This window comes from Lepidochelys kempii, chromosome 7 (genome assembly GCF_965140265.1).
Source record: "Lepidochelys kempii isolate rLepKem1 chromosome 7, rLepKem1.hap2, whole genome shotgun sequence".
In the NCBI taxonomy this organism is placed as follows: Eukaryota; Metazoa; Chordata; order Testudines; family Cheloniidae; genus Lepidochelys; species Lepidochelys kempii.
The window spans coordinates 25,088,710-25,110,898 of NC_133262.1; the positions used below are offsets into that span (position 1 = coordinate 25,088,710).

Sequence of the window (22,189 nt, forward strand, 5' to 3'; positions counted from 1 at the left end):
GTTTCCCCTTGCAGCAGCAGCTATATATCATCCTATTCACTTCACAAGCAATTTTATACACAACCACTTCAGAAAATTATTTTTTCTTGATAATTTAGCGGTTTCCTTCTACTAGATTTTTTATTTCATTGTGGGGTTGTTGATTTTTGTTGGGGCGGGGGGCAAAATGAAGCTATGAAACCCACCTTTTGCTTAAACTAGTTTAAAGCCACCCTAGCCCAGCCAGACTTTAATTCATTGTTTCCCTAACTGCATTTTTAATTTTAAGACACAGAATTCAAGTTCTCAAATGCAGTTTTCTTTCAAAAGAAAAAAGTTTTAAATGTATTAAGTGGAGTGAACAAGGAATGTGTATTTACACTGAAAAATTTACTTGAAATATACAAGATAGAGCCCATATCTCAAAACATGACATTTGGCTTGTAAACAGCCCCTGAGTTATAGGAGCTTTTCTGAGTGTTAAATATTGGAAAAATTAGACCTGTGTATATACAGAAGAATGTTCAGATACACTAAGGAGTGCAAATAAGAGCTGATACACCTAACAAGTTGTTCAACGCATAGTTAAATGCCTTAAACCCCGACATGATATAAAAACCCTCACTCTGCCCCCTTCTTTCCTCAAAAGCCATAGGCCTACTAAATTAAGCACAGCAAAGAGAGTAAACAGATCTACTTTCATTCTCACCTATACTACTGATTCGTCTTAGTACAGCTCTGCACTTACACAACATTTTACAGAGACTCATTAAGTCTCACTATACCCCCATGAAACAGGTAAACATTATCCCTATTTTGCAGATTTGGAAACTGAGGTTCATAGTTACTTTAGTAGCTTGCCCAAATTCACTCTGCAAATTAGCATAAAAGCTGAATTAGAACCCAGGTTTTTAAGACTAATCCACTGGTCTACACGGTGCCTCCAAGGCAAATCACATAGCTTTTCTGTGCTAGAGTTTTATCCGTCCTATGGAAAGAGTATGGTACAGAAGAGGCCAGGAGAATTAGGGTTTGTACAGTATATGCCGTTTATATTTTGAAAGCAAATATTAACTCTTGCAGTTTGAAGAAACAGATTAGCACTGCACAGAGAGAACAGACCTTTGTGTCTACTAGTTTTAACACCTATTATAAAATCCAAATAAGGGAGATGCTTAGAGAATAAATTGAGTGAACAGAAGCAAGATGCAGATTTATGAAGAAAGTGAGAAAATTAACCGACAGTGCATCTGGGCTTTTAGACTTCAAGAGATGATTTGCCTAAAGAAATAAACATCCAGTTTGAATTACTTTATTTCCTTGAAAGCCACAGGTTCAAATATAGACAAGGTTGGCTCAGGTCTTCAAGAAAAATAATAAACTGTATGGAACATAAATTATGTGAACATTGAGACAAGACTAGACCTCAAAAATTGTATCTGTAGACATTAAATAACAGAAATGTATTCTATAAGAGTGGGGGTTACCTTGAAATCACTATACAATAGCGAGGAGTCGCTCTACTGTTCCACTGGACAGAACAGTAACATTTTATGAACTGATTTAACCAGTATCGCGGCAGCAAGCCTCTCAGCCTGTATCGACAGACTCAGACTTGCGTGGTTTGTATTAGTGCTCTAAAAATACTGCAGCTGTGTAGGCAGTGCTTTGAAGTTGGGGCTTGAGCGCTGAAGCCCACTCCTTCCCTAGGCTCAGCACCCGAGCTCCAGTCAGAGGACTCAAAGCCTGAAAACTTCTCTCATCAAAAGAAGTTGGTCAAATAAAAGATATTATCACACCCATCTTGTAAGTTGGCTGACAGTTGCAGCTGAGTTAGAGACTGAACTTCCCAATGAAATAAAGAATCCCTTCATTGTGCTAATCTGATTTCTCTTTTTTTTTTTTTTTTTTTGGCGGGGGGGGGGAGAAGAGGAAGTCCTATGGTTGTTTTCATCTAATTGAAGTAATTTTAGTTACCTAAAAAGGAATGATTGACTTATTTGAACATGGAGATATTGACCTGTACATTGCTCAGCTGATAAACAGTGAGGAGTTCAGTATAAACAACCTGAACAGAAGAGAATCTTAGCATGATGTCATCTGATGTAGTGTAAGAACACCTAGTAAAATACTGCATAATACAGGGAATCAAGTTCTCCAATAGGAGTAATGCTGTTTGAAAACCTACGCTCTTGGGTAGTCATTCTGAAAGATGAACTAACCATTGAATGCATACGTACATACATAAATTCATAAATCTTTCCCTTTAGTTCTGCCACTTCAGAGCATGTACGTGCATGTGTTATTAGTACTGTAGTCAAGCTTTCAATATGTCTGTAAGAAGATTTTTCTTTAGGTAGTCCTAATTCTGTTATCTTTCACTAAGCAGCAGAAAATGCTATTTTTATTAAAAATTATTTCTACAATGATCCGATGATGATAAAAAAATCTTCTAGCAAACAGGCATGTCCAGACCATAGGAAAAAAAAATCTGTCTGGTAAATGCGAAATACAATAATTCATTAAGCAAAAACTCTTGAGTAATTTTTAAAGTATGTTTTCTAGGCACTTTCACTTCTCTAAGAGTAAACGAACACGCAGTATACAATATACATGGATCAGAAACTTGAAGAACTTTTATAAAAAGTTTCTATTGTTCACAATGAAACGACTGCAAGATTTGCTGAAAAAATTTGGAAGAACAATATGCCACAACAAAGGGAGTAATTCGTATTTGTGAAATATATAGAATATAAAGACTATCACATGTTGCCAAATATTATTTTTAAAAAACTAGAACTGAAACATTCAAAACCTACATAAGCTTTATAAAAAGCTCTTCACTCCAAGTAAAAATAATAGGACAAATAATGGTTAAGAGCCATGTCACAGAAAGTACACTGTTTTATGCTTTATTTGAAATTCTGACATTGCACTCATGTCACCAAATCTGCACCTTCTTTATGAAAAAAAAAGTCTTCCCATCTAATGAAATCAACTAGTTTCTACATAGCCCATGATTCTAAAACCATGCATTTCTGAAATAGACAATAAGTCAGAAGCACATCATGAAACAAAGTATTAACTAGTAACAATATTCTGATTTTTTTTTAAATAGGAAGATCAGAGAGAACTACTGTGTAAATTACAATTCCTGAAGTGGATATTAAAAATATTTCAATTTATGTTTTAAAAAAAGACATCTTGACTGTTGCCTCACAGACAGACACCTACAGTACAATTTTTCAGGTGTTACTGAAGGTTAAGACACAGCACTGATATGTTGCAAGTCAATTAGATCATCATATTGTTGCAAAATGGCTTGTAGATGTAGCACTGCTGCAAACAGTGTGGTGGCATAATATTCTGACACTGATTCTGTGCAAAAAGAAAATCTGGCAGTTGCTTCAATCCCAGTAGTATCAGTAAAGAAATCTACCAGCAGCAATGAGGAGGTACAAATATCACTTAGGTAGCCAGGGCGTGTCCCAGACCCAGATACAGATGGTGGACCTTGACCTAAAGGCTACAAAGGGACCTGGAGTCCCAGTCCATGACTACAGCATATACCGACACTAGACGGTAAACCCCAGTCTGTAGGACCCAGGCTTGCAGACCTGGTGCTTCCAAGCCCGTGCCTGAATGTCTACACTGGATTCTAAATCTGGGTTTAAAATTGCCAGACCCAGGTCTCAAACATGTCCATACTAGAATATGCAGACTTCTGACTCCAGTCTGCAGCTTCAGCTACACCATATGAACCACCACCAGACTTGGTCCCAAGTCACAGAAGAACTCAGGCTCTGACCCACCCTGCCAGCAGGGTCCTAGGACCCAAGTCTTGAGTGCTTGCTGACCTCAATCACACTGATCTGCACGTGGATGGAAGGAGGGCTTGGACTCAAACTTGAGTCAGAGCCTGGGCTTAGCGTGCAGTTTATCTACATGATACAGTAATACTAGTAATCAGACCCATGTGGTCACAACACTGGGCAATAAACCCCTATTGTATTCAATTTTTAGAGTAATTTCTCAGTCACAATTATAAAAGTACACCAATATAAGGATCACTCACTATTAAAAACTTGCCTCTAGATGAAAAGTTGTATGCTGTGTAAGAGTCCAATGGGTTACTGAAGTCTCCACTCTGCTTTAATACTTGAACACACACAAAAATAATATAAAGTTAAATATTGCGAAGTGTTTAAAGTTTTTGCTCCCAATTGTTACAGCAATATTATAAAAATTGCTTTTAAACATCAGTTAACAAGTTAAAACACAAGATACAAAATTACCAACAAGATCTAATCTCTGAAACTGTTTTGTATGATTAAGGCCATTATAAAGTAAGATTCGTAAACCCATTGAGCAGATGTAGTTTTGAAAGATACAGAAAAGTAGTGAAGATTTCATATTGCGGGCCTTTGTAAACACTGCAGTTACAAAGAAAAGGGGGTACACAGGGATAGTTCCCAAAAATACAAGTTTTAGATTTCAAAAACAGGAGTAGTCATTAGGGACAATAGCAGAGAGGGACAATACTACTTTATTATTAACGTACAGCCTAAGCCTATACTACCCTGATCACCTTCTTCCCCTTTTGTAATAGACAGAAATGGAATTTAGTCTTAAATAAGAGTCGATTTCTGCAGTTACATTAGCAGCTAAACTAAGTTCTTACCCCAAAATTCCTGTTACTGAGATCTCCAGGCTATAAGAACCTTCAAGTATAAACTTATCTAACTCTAATACATAAAATGCAAGATACATCTTTAAAATACTGGAAAGATTCCAGTGGCAATAATAAAATATAGGATAGGGCCTGCTTTTCAAATCACAGTTCTCTTTTACACCCCAGGAAAAACTTTAAGTGGCACAACTGCCGTATTTATATTGAATGTAAGACAACTAGTTGTACAACTACAAACATCTCAAGATGATCCAAAATAAAGCTGTGTTTGGGTGGGAAAGGGGGACGAGGGAGTCAAGTTGATACATGACGAGTACCTTCATTTGGTCAGCTGAGCAAAATAAAAAAGCCCAATCACTTTTGTATTAAAAGTCCATCAGAACTCTTCTCCTCTTATCAGCATTTACTATGTCACACACAACATAGGATACTGGTTGGCTGAATAATAAATCACAAAACTATGCCAGAATAGCTGAAGTTGGTTTTAACTTCATTCATCATTAGATGGAAGTAGGAATATTTCATGGCTAACAAGCATTCATGTCAGCAAAATCACAGCAAACAGTTACCTTAAATAGACTATGCTTCTGCAAGAAACTGATAAAATATTTCTCTTCAATCACAAAGTACTAACATTTAGGCTCTTTAAAACTGGGAGCTGGAGTTGCAGGTCACATGCTTCCTCCCAGTTATGCACTGTACAGGAAGTCATATATAGGACTTCCTGTCTTTTAGGTACAGCAGCTGAGAGGGTGACCTCTGAGCTGCAGCTGGCAGGCTGAAGGATGGGAAAGGGACATTTGCAGGAATCAGCAGCTGCCTGTGGGGAGAACTCTCAGCTAGGAAGAGTGTGAAACCCTGAAAGCAAGCCTGTAAAGGCTGCAAAGCCTGGAAGACAAGAGTGGGACAAGACCCTAAGGAGCTGTGCGGCATCTGTGTTGTGTTGAACTTTGACAATAACAAAGTTGTGAAACAAACTGGAGCAATAGCTTTGGGGCATGATTTTACTGTCCCTGGCCAGTGGCTCAGCTCATCAGCCTAAGTCTTGTCTACATAAAGAAACTGACCAGTAGCTATTGTGGAATAAGCTATTTTGCAATAGATTCTTGTGTGGACACTTACGGAATAAAGTGACTTTGGAAGCACACAAATTATTCTGCAATAAAATGACTTTTATTCTGAAATGGAGTGTCCAAATATAGAGCTATTCTGAGACAGCTATTGAGGAATAACTAGCTATTTTGATCTATTTCCCTGTGTAGACGAGCCCTTGCACACGGTTAACAGGGCAGAAAAGTAAGAGAAGTGAAGCTGAGAGCTAGGAAAAAGAGTCTAGTTCAAAAGGCATTTGACAGCATTTCCAAAATGCACTCAGACTACACTCTAGATGTATTCCAGATACCTAGATGTATTTCAAGGGCTTGTTACTGAAATACACTGCTTCATTCTCCTTTCACACTTATTCCAGAGAAAGAGAGCTTAAACATTTCAGATGAATGCAGATACTAAGGTGTGTTAGAAGTAAGACAGCTTGAAGTACTCATACCATTCCTGGGTTTGTAGACAACAACCTGGATTTAATTTATATGGTAAACGGCACCCTGTGCACTATGTGGATATTTTATGTTCTTGTTGGACTATCTCAGGGGTAGACAACCTATGGCACACGTGCCAAAAGTGGCATGCGACATGATTTTCAGTGGCACTCACACTGACCGGGTCCTGGTCACCAGTCCGGGGGCTCTGCATTTTAATTTAAATTTTAAATGAAGCTTCTTAAACATTTTAAAAACCTTATTTACTTTGCATACAACAATATTTTAGTTAGATATTATAGAAAGAGACCTTCTAAAATGTTAAAAATGTATTACTGGCATGCGAAACCTTAAATTAGAGTGAATAAATGAAGACTCGGCACACCACTTCTGAAAAGTTGCCGACCCCGGGACTATCTTATTCAGAAAGCAGGGAGGCAAACATATTCTGCACTAACAAAAACTTCCAAGTGATATAGTCCATTAATAGAGCTGGCCCTGAGTGGAGCATATTACAGTTGACTAGCCTTGTGGAAACATACGGGTAAAACAAGTCCACCAATTTGTGACAATAGATATTAATGACAAAATTCTGCTCTCACATTTCAATGGGAAGTCTACATTTATATCAGTGAAAATGTTGCATATATATCCGAGAGCAGAATTCAAGTTTTGAAAGAGAGCTGTTGGTTAATGCGCCGGTGCAGTACATTTTGTTCAGGTACAAAATATTGAGTTTTCCACTTTCATTCTTTTTGTGTTCAAATTTGGAAGTCAGAGGGTGTCAGTATACCATACAGATACTTTTAAGAGTTCCAATCAACTGTCTAGAAGACAAATTTAATTGAAAGTTAGGATGAATACATGGGGAAAGAAGTATGCCTTCAAATGTTCAGAAATATCGATAACAGAGAACATGTGTTTCTATGTCACATGCAGTATAATTCTGTACCATTACATTTAATACAGTCAATAGAAACACAGGTCTACTAAGTCTCCCTTTCATAAAGCACTAAGATCCCTACCCACATTCTAAACAGCTGGTTTACGGTCAGATAGGATTTGTATTTCTGTGAAATGCCCTGCTCAACAATTACTGTGGCTGTATCTAATGCCAACTTGCTATCCTTACATTTAAGTTTCTTCTGTTGCTTCAGAGATTGTGAAGGTATGGGTCTCCTTTTGGTGTAGATGTGTATTCCTGGCTTTCATGCTCTCTCTCTCTAGTATGTGTAGTCTAGGAAAAAAAATGTTCAAATGAAGAAGAACACAAAAAATATGAGTTTCCCCTTGAGTATTTAAAAAGGAAGTAGTGGTTGACAGCCATCAAGCGAAAGTACTCTTATTTCCACTCTTACAGAACTAATCATGTATTTTCATTTGATGTTTCATTTTCTTCCATCAAGTACATTTTAGCAGAAACTAAGGATTTAAATATTGTTTTAAAAAGTTAACCAGTTAAATGATGAAAATGATATTGTTTAACTGGCTAACTGTCGGGGCGCTCCCACCAGGCAAACAGCTATAGGCCTAAAGTCCTATATCCTTGGAAAAAGCATAAAAAGCTTCTCTACCCTTCTGTATTAGCATGTCTGAGTCTGCATTGGATGAATCTTTTAGTGCTTAGGGTGACTGTCTCCATTTTCATTCAACGTTTGACCTCTCTGACAAGACTAGCGAAGAAGTAAGTTGCAGTGGTAAGTTGCAATGTGGACACAACACTTCTTAAAAAAAAAAAAAAAAAAAAAGGGGGGGGGGGGGGGGAGGGTGACTGTGACTAAGCTTTTAATGAACAAATAACCTGAAAAGTTCCAAAAATGGAAGACCCTCAAGCCACGCTGAATATATATTCTAAAGCTTAATAACATAAATATCAAAACTATTTATCCTCAAAGCCATTTCACATTTAACTGAGAAAAATTCCTATAACTGTAGTAAGAGTTAAACAGCTCTAAGAAATGACATTTTAAATTAACCATTAGTTAGAGATGCCTTCCATGGTCAATGATTTTTTTAAAAAGTTTTGTCTACACAACAGGCTCTCATAACCAAATACTATTCTTCTCACATTTCAAAAAATAAACAGCATTGCACTTCGCATATGCGAGTTCATTAATTCAGTTTCAACAAAAGAGTTTTAAAATACTTTACTGATATGTTGTGCTTAATAAAGTACACTTTATACAAACAGAATCTGACAATGCTTCAGTACTGTCTGTACAGAAATTTAAGACGGTTTAAATACCAATTGAGATTAAGAACTTTTCACTGGTTTCCATTCACAGTTCACATTACATTATGTAGATAATTAGATCTTAAATACTGAATACAAATGATTTTACAGTAAAATGGAGGATATACAACTCAGATACCAAAATAAAGAATCCATCACAAGTTCATATAGCAGGAAAAAGCCTAATGTCAACAGCACTTCTAGTTGCCTTTCCAAAGAGCTTATTTACTCTCCTTTTGAAAAGGACTGTAGTTTAAAAGGAAAAAAAAAGTCAGTTAGTTACATAAGGCCTTCTCTACACTAGAAAATTAAGTTGTCTTGATGAAAAATCCACAGCCCTGAGCAGCATTATTAAGCTGACCTAATCCCCGCTGCGGACAGTGCTGTCATCAGAAGAATTCTTCTATCAACCTAGCTATCGCCTCTCACAGAGGTGTATTACCTACATCCATCGGAGAGTCCTTCCCATCAGCATAGGTAGTGTCTACACTGAAGCGCTACAGCAGCTTAAATAGTAGCAGGTAGTTTTACAAAAATACAGTTGACTGACTGCACTGATCTTTTACAGTTAAGACATTCAGAATAGACCTATGATTCTATAATAACAGCATATTTTGTCTAGTCATCTCAGCTTGCGTTACGAAGAAATGCAAGTCAGTATCAGGAGGCAAACGAGTCACAATTTAAATCTGCCTTAAGAGAAAAGATGAGACTTCTGCCTTTATAAATCTTTTCTGTTCCTTGAAGGAGTTTCAAATAAGATAACCAATCACAGTAACACTATATTTGAAGAGTAGTATTTGGATATTATTGCTTTCCAAAAAGATGCATAATTTTTAGCAATTATGTCTTTGGGAGATTACCTTAACAAGATGATGTACACCATCTGCATCTGCCTCAGTAGTTTTGAAAGTGCAAGACAAGGTTGTGTATTTAATATTTCTATTAAGTAGCACCCAGAGTCCTCACAATCAGGATTGGAGCACCTATTCTACATTCTCTATAAAGACTGACAAAGGCACAGTCCTTACCCCAAAGAGCTTAAATGGTAAGACAAACAACATACAAAAAGTTGAAGAGTGATAAAATTCGATACAAATATTGTGTTTTTTAAAATGACAAATGGATATTTTTAGGTCCGTATAACCTGAAAGTTATGAACACCAGAGTTACGAACTGACCAGTCAACCACAAAACTAGTAGGGGAACACTCCAGACCCTCCTGGAGGTGGCTATTCACCAGGTGAGTATTAGAGTGCTTCAAGGAATGGAAAAAGAGATTCATCAGCACAAAAAGCCACCTATTGGAGGTTAGAAAATGTAGGAACAGAGTGAGAATTGCTAAAAGTCAAGGTGAATTAGCTCTTGCCAAGGAAACTAAAATAAATTACAAGTTTTTTAAAATTATATAAATAAAAAGAGAATAAGGAAGGATGAGGCTGGGCCACTATGTAGTGGATGTGACGGAGGTTAAAGATAATATAGGTATGGCCCAAAAATTAAATGAATACTTTGCTTCGGTTGTCCCTAAGGATGATGATATGGAACATAGGCATGAAGGCAGGACAGCTGCTGGAAACTAACATATCTGAAGTGGAAGGAAAGCTTAAAGAGCTCAAATCGGGGGTTTTGGGGGGAGGGGAGGAAAAAGAAGGGAAGGACCAGATAACTTCTATCCCAGAATACTGACTGAACTGACACATGAGATCTCTAGTCCAGTAGCAAGGATTTTTAATGCATCTATCTATTCAGAGGTAGCAGCATATTGCTGAGAAACATCTAATGTCGTATATTTAAGAAAGGGGGGGGGGAAATGATCTGGGCAACTACAATCCTATTAGTTTGACCTCAGTAGCATGCAAGGTTTTAAAACAAATTGTGAAGGAAAGAATATGTCCATGAATTTAATTAAACAGTAAAGGGAATATAATGCAACACTGATTTGCCAAAGTAGATCATGCTGAACAAACCTGATTTCCTTCTTTGAGAAAACCACCAATTTTTAGATAAGGGTAATGAAGTACAGTAGAACCTGAGAGTTACCAACACCAGAGTTATGAACTGACCAGTCAACCACACACCTCATTTGGAACCGGAAGTACATAATCAGGAAGCTGCAGAGACATAAAAAACCCAAAACGAAATACAGTATAGTACTGTGTTACTTAAAAAAACCAAAGGGAAAGCAGCATTTTTCTTCTGCATAGTAAAGTTTCAAAGCTATATTAAGTCAATGTTCAGTTGTAAACTTTTGAAAGAACAACCACCATAACCTTTTGTTCAGAGTTCCAAACATTTCAAAGTTACGAACAATCTCCATTCCCGAGGTGTTCATAATTCAGAGCTTCTGTTGTAGGTCTAATATACTTTGACTTCAGTAAAGCATTTCACATGGTACTATTATCATTTAAATTAGCAAAGTTGGGAATTTGTATAAGAATGATATTGTGGATAAAGAACTATCCAGAGGGCAGAAGGCAATGAATTGTGCTGAAACATGAACTATCAGACTCGAGGAAGGTTACTAGGGGAGTTCTTCAACAACTGGTCTTGGGACCAATTTTATTCAATATTTTTAATTAATGACCGTGGCATACAGAGTAGAAATATGCTAATGAAATTTGCTGATGATATAACCGTTGGGAGGCCTCATCAATACAGAGGAGCAGAAAATTAGAAAGGAAGATCTGGATGACCTTGAAGACTGGACTAACAGAAATGAGATTAAATTTTACAGTAGGAAGGGCAAAGTCATGCACTTAGAGTCTAATAAGAAGAAATGTCATCTACAAGCCGGGCACTCATCAGTTGGAAATGACAAAGGAGAAAGAGAGAGACCTGGGTGTGTTGCTCGATCACTGTACAACTATGAGCCGCCAATGTGATTCAGCTGTGAATGAGGCCAATGTGATCCTAGGATGCATCAGGCGAAACATTTCCAGTAGAGATTGAGAAGTATTAATGCCATTACACAAAGCAATGGTAAAGTCTCATTTGGAATACTGTGTACAATTCTCCTCATCCATGTTCAGAAAGATGAATTCAAACTGGAACAGACGCAGAAAAGAGCTAGCAGAATGATCAGGGGGAATGGAGAGTCTGTAGTATGAGAGGAAACTAGAAGAGCTTCACTTGTTTAACCTAGCAACAAGATTACAGAAGGGGATATGATTGCTCTCTATAAATACATCAGGGTAACACACACCAAGAAGGGTGAAAAAGCCGTTTAAGCTAAAGGACAACGTTGACAAGAACAAATGGGTATAAACCGGGCATGAACAAATTCAGGCTGGAAATCAGAAGGAGATTTCTGCTAGAGACAGAGAGATGGACAAGTGTATTAATGTGATTGTACAACAGAGGTGCTTATGATAGTAAGGGGGAGGGCTCAACAGCCCTGAGGCTCATTTCAGCTTTGTGTCATGTGTTCAGAAAGGGATTTCCCACCACTCACCCACACCGCTGGCCCATGAACCACAGCTTCAGAGTCACTGTGATAAGGCATGTATCCTTGTGAAATGTTCATGTGTTAACATCTTCAAAAATTTGGAGTACCTTTACTAGTTTTTTCCCCTAACAAGACCACTATATCTGGTCCCAGGTGCAATAAAACACTACTCAAAACACTAAATATCTCAAATAATTGGTTCTTAAAGATTAATATTTACAGAAACAAAGTTTTAAAATGTAAACTGAGTCACATGTACCACAAAATATTGTTGACATTTAGAAAACTTGCCTTACAGATAATCTACATGCCACTCCCACTTTTTGCTGCAAGGCTGCAATTTCCTCAAAACACCAGGAAGTAGCAGAAAAAAAACTTAGCTGAACAGAGAATAGCACTGCTAGGACCACTTGTGACTGACATGCAGTGCATTTAACAAAAAAAAACACACACCCACAAAAAAAAATTAAAAAAAAAATTTAAAAAAAAACACCAAAAACCCATAAACACCTGGAATGCAGTTCAGTCAACTATCACAGCTAAAATCTGCAAAATAAGGAAAAGCAAAAAGTTGAACTGAAGAAAGCCTGTGAGAAGTGCTACTGAGGTGTGTCTCACAAAATTTCAATAAGTGGTTATTATAAACAAGTATGAGGGCCAGAAGCCCGATCTTACAAAACCAGGAGATCTGCCTGGTGCTCAAGATTGTTTTGGTTTTTTTCCCCCACAACACCCAGTACAAGATGTTTGGATTAGCTACCAGACACCAAGAGTGTGTCTACATTGCAATAAAAAACCTGCAGCTGGCCTGTGAGAGCCAACTGAGACTCATAGGGCTCAGGCTGCAGGATTGTTTCATTGTAGTGTAACTTCTGGACTGGAGCTGGGGCCTGGACTCTAGCCCAAGCCCAGAAGCCTATACTGCAATGAAACTGTCCCACAGCCTGAGCCCCGCAAGCCCAAGTTGGCTGGCATGGGCCAGCTGCTGTGCCTAATTGCAAAACAGACATACCCTCAGTGATTCTGCAGCCTTATGAAAGCCCATTCACAGAACATATGTACAAAACTGACAATACCTGCAGAAAATCTAGTTTAGTGTCTAATGTAGTTGAACAGTTACTGCATCACCATTACTTGTTTATCATTCCTACAGGGCCACCTGTTCACGACAGTTGCTGAAAATGCACTGCTGGAAACATTTTTAGACAATAAGTTCTTCCACCGAAAACAGGAAGAGCTGCATAAGGGAAAGGAGCTGTCAGCAAGGAACAGTCAGCACTGTCTTTTTTTCCCTACACTAAGACTGGTGACGGAGATGCTCTGGGTGAAAAGCTCAATATGTGGGCATCTTTTGCCCAATGAGAGTGGGCTGACAATTCCTGCAAATGAACATCCACCTGTAGTGTTTGTAATCCCAATATAAACAACCCAAATACCACATGTTGTTAACCAGGAAGTATAACTGATTTGAAACCAGAACGACAACCTTTTCACATAGGTTATTCTTACAGAAAACCAGAGTTAACTGCAAACATAGTGAAACAAGCCTATTTTAAATTATTCAGTTTTAATAGTCCGAAGTGTTATTGTAGTACAATCAGTTTTTAAAATTATATGTATACTGCTTGTTACAGTCAATTACATGGGGCAGAGCTTTTTCTTTCCTTTTTCACAGCATTAACTCAAGCCATTTTTGAAGCTTTGAATATGCAGCAAATACACTGAAAGAGCCCACGTACCCTACAGCAAGCATTTACCGTTATGAGAAAACCAGTTCAAGAATGCAAAGGCAATATGATGCATAGCAGTCAACATTTTCAATATTTTTTTTTGCAAAAATATTCTGAATACATTAATACACACCTCCCACAGGTATATGTGAATAATTACATTGCATTAAATCCATTTGTGAATAATTGCTCACTCAAAATTAAGAAAAAGCAGCACTATACCAAGGCACGACTTAGGAACACAAGAATTTCCATGCCAGATCAGAACAGTACCAGACGTTTCAAAGAACGTGCAAAAAAATAGCTGTCACCTGCAGGTATAGGAAAAACCTGTCCATAGGGGAGGTTTTCTTCCTAAGCCTGAAACATAAGGGTTTACAGCCCTTGTAAAATCTCATTCAAGTACACAAATTTAAAAAAAAAAAATCTAATCAACATGTTGGTATTCCTAGCTCAGGACTGATATTCCATGATTGCAATCGATCAGCCCCAAAAATTACGGTATTAGTTCTCTGGCAACAGCTCTAGTTGGTATCTCTCTGGGGAAATCCCGATTAGGAGGCAATAACTGACGTCAATAATTCATGGCTGGCACCCCATCTACTCTAGATTTGAAAACAAATGTTGTGATAGCAGTAAAGTGTGGTCAAATTAAGAACTCTGTGCACCCAGTTCTTTTTACTTACACCACTGTCAATTTGGATAATTTATTTGGGATCACAGAATAGAACAGACATAAAATAATAATAAAACAAAAAAAAATTAAGTGAGAGGAGTATGAGATTTCATCTTCTTACTGGAATGCTTCTCTTGGGCATTGAAATATCACCCTCATCACCAGGGATAAAGGTCAACATTTGGAAGTGTGCAAGAGAAAATGCCTCAATTTACTTGACAAGGGCCACTCAACACAAACAAACAGCAGCACTGAAATTTGCTAAAAGATACTTGTAACTGACTTCTTTCCAGCTGAGAGCAGAACACCACAGCCTCAAGGCAGGAGTATTAAAGGGAAAATTAACATAAGAACCACCATACTGGGTCAGATCACTAGTTCAGCTAATCCAGTATCTTGTCTCCAGCAGCAGTCAGCACAAAATACTTCAGAGTAAGGCTGAACAAATCATAATGTAATAATCTGCTCCCCACAAGGCAAATGCCCGACTTTTAATAATTAGAGACTAGTTAAACCCTGAGAGAGGTTCGATGTTTTATTTCCCACTAAAACTTTTTAAGTGGGATTTACGGCAACAATTCTGGTTATCCTGTTCATTCAGACAAGTATCTAATCCCTCTTTGGATCTTTCCAAGTTCTTGGCTTCCATGACATCCCGCGGCAATGAGTTCCATAGTCTAATTATGTGTTGCATGAAAACTTATTTCCCATTATCAGTTTTTGAATTTGTTGCTTGTCAGTTTCATTAAGAAACTACTGCTACCTTCTCTGTACCATTTTTCCATGCTCATATTATTCTCAACACTGTGTTGTGAGCTCTCTCATTCAGCAAAATCCTTTTTCGAACAGGGTGATAAATACTGAACATAGTATTCCAGATGATGGCAAACCATTGCTTTATATAATGGTGTCATAATATTTTTATATTCTTCTCCATTCCTTATGTATCCTGACATTGTTTGCTATTTTTTAAGCCTCAGCTGCCACTAGACAGAGGTTTTCATTCATCTGTCCACAGTGATGCCCAGGTCCTTTACTGGAGGGGATACTGTTAATTATTAGTTCTCATTTTTCCTTCCAATGTGCATTACTTATTTTTCCCCCATAGATTTTTAAGACCAGGTCATCTAGCCTGATCTCCTTTATGAACATTAAAACTTAAACTACCATCACACTACCCATTTATTTAGCGTGGTTAGGTCCCTCTGAAGCTTGTCATAGTCCTCTCTGGACTTGACTAACCGAACAATTGACATTTGAAAACTTTGTCACCTTACTACTCAACCCCTTTTCCAGACTGTACATGCATTGAACACCACCTCTCCTAGTATGGAACCCCATGGCAACCCACTTCAGTTTTTGCATTAATGAAAATTGACCACCTATTCCTAACTTTTTTTACATCTCATGTTTTTTGATTCATGACAATACTTTGTCTCTCACCCTATGGCTAATTAGTTTATTTAAAAGCCTCTGGTGAACGGATCTTTTTGAAAGCCTAAATATCTGAAGGGAATTTCAGGGTTCCACCAAGGACTTTCACTCTAAATTGGAAGTGTTCCAACATTTCAGCCGGGAAGAAGTCACACCAAGAGTTCTACAGTATTTGAAGTTGCAATTTTTCAAGCAAAAGTTGTTCAGGGTTTGAGACTGTATTAAAATTAAATAGGTTTTTTAAAAAGTTTTTACATGTGAACAGCTCATATATTATGGGTATGTTTTAGGAGCGGAAGTAAAGGGATGCTGAACAATTATTTTATTAAAAATTTCAGAGAGACTTAGTCTCTCTCTCTCACTTCCCATGTGTCAAGTAACCCACTCTCTCTTTCCAATCCCTCCTTAAAGTGATGACTCAATCTTTAATAGAATATTTAAAAAACAAGTTAGAAATAGTTTCGGGTAGAACTTGTCCCCAAAAGCTTGAGACCAGTTTTTATGATTTAAAAAACTTTGTTTCTCTTTCCTCTCTACCTTTGAGTGAAAAGCCCACAAGCAAAGCAGGGCATGACTGTCTACACAAGGAAAACAGTAAAACTGACTATTCTTAGAGTGCTGCCAAATACAAAAAGAAACTTTTAAAAAGATTTTTTCCCCCATCCCCTTTTAGTCACAGTGATCTTCAGTGCAACCTCTAACAGTAATTTTTTTTTCAGTGTTACTTCTAACAGCAATTTTTTTCAGACAGAAGTGCAGATTTTAGTTACACGTGACCCTTTAAACCAGGGGTTCTCATCGCAAGGTTATTACATGGGGGAGGGGGGAGGGAGAAAGAGAGAGGTCGGTGTCCATAAGCTGTCAGCCTCCACCCCAAACCCTGCTTTGCCTCCTGTATTTATAATGGTGTTAAATATATTTTAAAAAGTGTTTTTAATTTATAAGGAGGAGGGCGTTGCACTCAGAAGCTTGCTATATGAAAGGGGTCGCCAGTACAAAAGTTTGAGAACCAGTGCTTTAAACCCTATTTTCACTTGGCTTTCTATTACTCATTTCCCACAAAACCTGTCCCCACTTTCACACACCACTTTTTTTTTTTTTTTTTTTTAAACTGTTAGTACCATTTTAGTCTTACATAGATGTAAGCTTCTTTGAGCAGGGAGCTTTTTCACACATATGTAAAGCACACTATACAGCGTATGGTACTGAAATCTTTCAACAAAAAGTTCCATGACATTTTTAGACAGTGATTTAGTGTAGCATATGTAGCAGCCTCAAAACCAGTATGGCAACCAGTCATTCTCAAATAAGCTTGGTATCCAGGGTGGATAAAAGTAAGTTTTCTTAAAAAAATAAAGCTATTTAAATTAATTTGAAATTGAAAATTTAAATTAAAGGCCTAAACACAATTAACAGTATTTAAAATTAAATTAAAAAAATATGCAAGCAGTATGTTTGCCACCAAGTTTCAAAAGAAAGTCAAGCCATTGACTAAGCTCCTGGAATCAGAGCTTGCTGAAGTGCTAAACCAGCAGTCACCTCTTCTGCAGGTACAGAGAGCACAAACCGAGAAACCAATTAGGCTTGAAAAAGCAGGAAAGCTGGTTCTCCCTCTTCCAATCTATGAATAAAAACTGGTGAGAGAAGGAATTCGCCCTGTAGTAAAATCCTGAAGGACATGGTGACATCAATTCACTAACTACAAATGGTTTTTAAAAGGTAAGTCAGTTTTAAATGTAAAACATGTTTTGGTAAACTTTTTTCTTGTGTGTCCAGCACATAAAGTCATTTTCTAGTAAAAAAATTAAATGCTGGCTATTGTCCACTTCTCACCGAATGCCAATTTCCATCCAAAGAGAGCTGACACAAATTACAAGTAAAAACAACAAGGAGTCCAGTGGCACCTTAAAGTCTAACAGATTTATTTGGGCATAAGCTTTCGTGGGCTAGAACCCACTTCACTGGATGCATGGAGTGAAAATTACAGTTGCAGGCATTATTATACTGACACATGAAGAGAAGAGAGTTACCTCACAAGTTAAGAACTAGTGCTGACAGGGCCAATTCCATCAGGGTGGATGTAGTCCACTCCCAATAATAGATGAGGAGGTGTCAATGCCAGGAGAGGCAAAGCTGCTTTTGTAATGAGCCAGCCACTCCCAGTCCCTAATAAAACCCATATTAATGGTGTTAAATTTGCAAATGAATTTTAGTTCTACAGTTGCTCTTTGAAGTCTGTTTCTGACTTTTTTTTGTTCAGGTATAGCTACTTTTAAATCTGTTATAGAAGGTCCAGGAAAACTGAAGTGTTCTCCTACTGGCTTTTGTATGTTACCATTCCTGATGTCCGATTTGTGTCCATTTATTCTTTTATGTAGGGACTGTCCGGTTTGGCCAATGTACATGGCAGAGGGGCATTGCTGGCACATGAGGGCATATATAACATTAGTAGATGTGGAGGTGAATGAGCCACTGATGGTCTTGCTGATGTGGTTGGGTCCTCTGATGGCGTCGCTAGAGTAGATATGGGGACAGAGTAGGCAACGAGGTTTGCTACAGGGATTGGTTCCTGGATTAGTGTTTCTGTGGTGTGGTATGTAGTTGCTGGTGAGTATTTGCTTAAGGTTGGGGAGCTGTCTGTAAGCGAGGACTGGCCTGCCTCCCAAGGTCTGTGAGAGTGAGGGATCGTTTTCCAGAATAGGTTGTAGATAGTTGATAATGTGCTGGAGAGGTGTTAGCTGGGGGCTGTATGTGATGGCCAGTGGCGTTCTGTTATTTTCCTTGTTGGGCCTGTCCTGTAGTTGGTGATTTCTGGGTACCCATCTTGCTCTGTCAATCTGTTTCTTCACTTTCCCAGGTGGGTATTGCAGTTTTAAGAATGCTTGATAAAGATCTTGTAGGTGTTTGTCTCTGTCTGAGGGATTGGAGCAAATTCGGTTGTACCTCAGGGCTTGGCTGTAGACAATGGATCATGTGATGTGTCCTGGATGGAAGCTGGAGGCATGTAGGTAAGTACAGCAGTCAGTAGGTTTCCGGAAAAGGGTGGTGTTTATGTGACCATCACTTATTTGCCCTGTAGTGTCCAGGAAGTGGATCTCTTGTGGGGACTGGTCCAGGCAATCGATCTCTTGTGTGGACTGTCCAGGCTGAGGTCGACAGTGGGACGGAAGTTGTTGAAATCATGGTGGAATTCCTCAAGGGCTTCTTTTCCATGGGTCCATATGATGAAGGGGTCATCAACGTAGGGCAAGTAGAGGAGGAGCGCTAGGGTACGAGAGCTGAGGAAGCGCTGTTCTAAGTCAGCCATAAAAATGTTGGCATACTGTGGGTTCATGCGGCTACCCATAGCAGTGCCACTAACTTAAAGGTATAAGTTGTCTCTAAATCTGAAATGGTTGTGGGTGAGGACAAAGTCACAAAGCTCAGCCACCAGATGTGCCATGGGCCTCATCAGGGATACTGTTCTTGACAGCTTGTAGTCCATCCTCATGTGGAATATTGGTATAAAGAGCTTCTACATCCATGGTGGCCAGGATGGTGTTTTCAGGAAGATCACCAATGCATTGTAGTTTCCTCAGGAAGTCAGTGGGGTCTCAAAGATAGCTAGGAGTGCTGGTAGCGTAGGGTCTGAGGAGAGAGTCCAAATAGCCAGATAACCCTGCTGTAAGAGTGCCTATGCCTGAGATGATGGGGTGTGGGTTCTAGCCCACGAAAGCTTATGCCCAAATAAATCTGTTAGTCTTTAAGGTGCCACCGGACTCCTTGTTGTTTTTGTGGATACAGACTAACACGACTACCCCATGATACTTGACACTATACAAGTACAAAATTAATCTTAGTTAGAAAATGGTGAATGATGCATTTCTAACAACTAAAAATTAAAAATCTGAATAAATGTCTATTGAGGTATATAATTGCTTAAATAAATGTGTATAAATATAATTTAGATTCCTGGTTACCAAAAAGCACCAAATTTGCTGTGAAGACTATATTTACTTGCACATCAATATGTTTTACTGGTTACCAATCGAAAATCAACTTTTTTTTTAAATAAAAACAGCAAAAGCACAAATGCAAAATAAAATTAAAGTTGATGATTGAAATTATGGTTTCCTGTTTAAAAATCAGTCTAATTTATTGGTACCTCAAATCATTATGCCACTTGCGATGCACTTCTATGAAAATTTCTCCCCATTATAAAATATTCTTAAAATTACTGCCTAAACTGTCACAAAAGGTCGACTTAATAAGGTATTCTGTTCCATCAGCAAGCTTCTGAGAAATGATTACATATTACGTTAATCAGTATGACAAAGACATTAGATCACTGGTGGGCTAATGACATTCCTGGGTAAGAGTGGTTATTATAATGGCTGGCTCTGCTAACCATTTGTTATTTCAGTGTTTATGTGCAAATGTTACTAGCATGTTTAATTATGTAATTATTGTGTTTTTTGTTTGCACTGTGCAAGCACTGCAGATTCTGTAAGAGTAAGGAATTATAAGCAATATAGCTGAATATTTGTGATTGATCATAAAGGAAAAGTCAAGGACCATATGCATCTGTCTTCAGCTGCCTTTTCACTACAAAGTTTTTATTTATTATTATAAGAATCCTTGGGACTAGAACCCAAGTCTGCAGAGTTTAGGATAGCTAATGTAATCACATCGCCACCGAGAGGTCCTATAAAGCCAAGGAGCACTGTGAAGACTAGGCACCGCAAGAAGTGTCGCCCAAAAGGTCCAGAGTGACAGCATCCTGTAGCCTTCTAATTGGCCCATTCTCACTCTTTAACCCTGGATGGTGTCCCAGAATGTTGCCTAAACAACTATGCAGTAGGCCAGAAGTCTAACTCCAGAGCTCACCCCACTTTCTGTTCTCTAGTCTCCAACTCCAGCCTGATGCTGATCCTGACTCCTGCCTGTCCTTCCCACCTCTAGGAATTACTCCAATTCCTTGTTCATTGACTACCACCTCATGACTGTCCTTGACTTGGGGACACCAGCCCAGTCACAGCTGCTAGGCCAGATTGTAAGGGACTGGGGTGTAGGCAATCATGTTGTGATATCATTAAAACTACATTCTCCCTCCACCCCCAAAAGCCACCTTAACTTCTTGCAATTTATTGCTCATATAGGACTTCAAGCAGACCCTGAGACTGAACTCCCCCATTTATCCACACAACAAGTATACAATTCAAGTTGCCCCACATTGTTACACCAGCATGCTTCAACCCTGTTTCAGAAGGACCACCTTCAAGAAAGAAAATGTAGTGGATTCTCCATTCATTCCTGGGTATCTGCCAAAACTACCAACAAGATTACCAGTTACAGTTATGGGTTTATTATGTGGACATCTGTCCAGAAGTACTTAACCAAGGCCAGCTCCTCATATGTTACAGGCCATCCACCATCAAATCCCTACATCTTTTATTCACTACCAATTTGGGCAAATCCAGACCTGTAATTTAAATATGAAAGATTAAGTAAACCACTACAAATCCAGAGTCATGCAAAGAAAATAAAGCAATTTAAAAACTCGTTTATTTGATTTCTGTTAGTATGTCTAACACTAACAACTCTGGATTAAAAATAATTCAGTTGCCTATGTTGTAAGTTCTGCCATCCATTTAGTTGATTTGCCCAACATCAAAGTCGCTCTGTGCATCAGTTTAACTATCTGTAAAAATATTCACTGACCTTACAAGGTTGTTGTGAGGCTTAATTATGTTTGTAAAGCACCGAGAAACTTGGATGGAAGGCATTATATGCAAAAAATGTCATCAGAAATGCTAGACTAGATTGGAACAGACATTTTAGGTGACTGAGTCCAACCCACTACGTAAAACAGGAAAGACCGCATATATAATCTCAAATTGAAAACATTAAATTTTATAGACTCATGTTAGGATCCAAAATGGATTTCATATACTGCATTATGCAGAATATAAAAAAAATCCAGTAAAATATTAATTCACATAAATAGCAGTTTGTGATAATTATGTGTAAGCAACTTCAAAGTCATGACACAACCCAGCCTTAAGAAATTAAACTCTTGGCTTGTCCCATCATGCCTAAGTATTGAATAACATATAGTAATTATTAGAAGATTTAAGAACTCTTACTGCACCATGTGGTTCCTTATGCTGGGTCACAATTTTAAACAACAGTTGGTTACCTGACTATTCTATTAGAATTAACTGAATTATTGAAAAGTACTCCAAAGAGAAGCATCAGAGTGCAAAACTGAACAGCAGCAAATAAGGAAGCACTAGGCCAGGGAATTTTTAATACATATTTTTAAAGCACATTGCTTTTTGACTGACTGAAGCTTGTGCACAAAGCACAGCTTTTGCTATTAGTTAGCAATTGAAATTTAACATGACAGCTTAAGCAAAATAGCTTTGGTTAACCCAGTTCAGTCCCTAGCGGACAAAACAAGTATTACAAAGCCCCTAAACATT

General features: G+C 38.1%; 1 protein-coding gene across 28 annotated transcripts in view; it reads right to left on the reverse strand.

Annotated features, from left to right (window-relative positions):
• Nucleotides 1-22,189, reverse strand: part of SLMAP (sarcolemma associated protein) — a 161,790-nt gene that overhangs the window by 137,016 nt on the left and 2,585 nt on the right. The gene's annotated exons all lie outside the window — the stretch shown is intronic.